This window comes from Austrofundulus limnaeus, unplaced genomic scaffold (genome assembly GCF_001266775.1).
Source record: "Austrofundulus limnaeus strain Quisiro unplaced genomic scaffold, Austrofundulus_limnaeus-1.0 Scaffold140, whole genome shotgun sequence".
Lineage (NCBI taxonomy): Eukaryota > Metazoa > Chordata > Actinopteri > Cyprinodontiformes > Rivulidae > Austrofundulus > Austrofundulus limnaeus.
In genome coordinates, this window is record NW_013952542.1 from 717361 (window position 1) to 719236 (window position 1876).

Sequence of the window (1876 nt, forward strand, 5' to 3'; positions counted from 1 at the left end):
GAAATAAACATTTGAAATATATGAGTTTGTATGTAATGTATGAATATAATATACAAGGTTCACTTTTTAAATGGAATTACTGAAATAAATCTACTTTTTCATGATATTCTAATTTTATGACGAGCACCTCTAATGTAACGCAAACAACAGAATGTTAGAACAAGACAAGAAATGAGAAATGGGGCCTTGAAGTATCTCACCAAACCTCTCCAGGGGCCAATGGTGCTCTCTTCATTGTCAATGATCATAAATTCTGATTCTGGCTTTCCACTAAAGAGCAGCTCAGAGTTTTTAGTTTCCTTTTTCTACTCATTATCATAGCTACATGCTAGCTGTTGAAGACAAAACTGTGTCCCGCTTATCAGCGAGGCAGAAGGGAGGGGAGCCACTGGATCAAAGAGAGTTGATCACTCGTGTTTTATCACAGGCACAGACAGGCCACCTCTTGTGAATTAAAGGAGAAACAGTGTCTCACTCCCTCATTTGTCACCACACAGTAACGTTCAGTAGCTCCTTTTCTTTCAGCTCCAATGCCAGAGAGATAATCCGCGCTGAGTCAGGGCAACAGAATCCATCTTACCTGAGGTGTTGGACCTCACTAGTTCTTGGCTCGGCAAAGGTCATTGGTGCCCAGAAAAAGCTGAAGTGCTCTGAGCCATACTTTTTTTTTTTTGTAAGTTGCTTTATATTGTTTTCATTTTCTCTTTTTAGGTAAAAAAATTGGAAAAGACTGAATAAACCAGACTGAATAGCTTTGCAAAGACAGAGGAGTTAAGGACATCTTTTGACGTATGTAGACCTCTTTAAATAAGTTATGTAAACTCACATTCCATTAAGAAGAAAAAATAAGAGGTACATCTTTTATTATCATAATACAAAAATGAAAAATAATCATTTTTTTAGTCAACAAACAAATTTTACCACACACACACACACACACACACACACACACACACACACACACACACACACACACACACACACTTCCTCATTACCATTGGCCACATGTTGAATGGCACAAGGGAACATTTAATTGCACACTATGGGGCGGGGTTACCTTCTGGGACAAATGTTTAGTGTTTTGTCATAATCTAAAAATAATCCATTTGAGATTGTAGACTTGCTGATCTATAAGCATGGACACCATAATATCATCTAAATGAGGGGTTTTCAAACGTTTTAGCTTCCAGACTACAAAATAACAGTTGCAGAAACTTGACCCCAGATATTACTGGTTTGCAAAATTTGTTCACAACATTGTTAAACACAGATGTATTAAACATATAAACAAACCTAATAACTTTAATAATACTTTTATTCATTTGTGATTATTGTTTTTATTTTTCAATAACTATGGTGGAAGAATTACATTATCTTTTTATTTGCATTAAAATTGATGTCTGGAAATCATCTGGGGACCCTCACTTCATGTGTCATGACCCAGAGAGTGGCCTTGACCCCAAATTTGGGAGTCAATGATCTAAATAATGATCAATAGTAGTAAAAATTATAACAATACCAAAGTAGCTGACCTGCTCAAACATTCTGTAAATATGAATTTGATCCCCACATTCCTCATCTTTATAACAGAAACTGTGCAATGTACGATTCTGGAGTTAAGTTTGTTAATATTTTATTTAACAATAAATTGAATTATAATGTATCATATAACATTGTATTGTGTTATAGTTAAACATGTTGTTTTTGTGTTAGGTCCCACGGGTTGAGCTGTTTCTTCCACTGAGAAAAAGTAAAATTTCAGTTGGTCAGGAGTCATTTTGTTTATGATATATAAAACAAACTCAAGAGAAGCTGTGTATGACTCTGGAACTTACTAAATTCTGTTCTACCATTTTCTCTCATACTGTATATATAT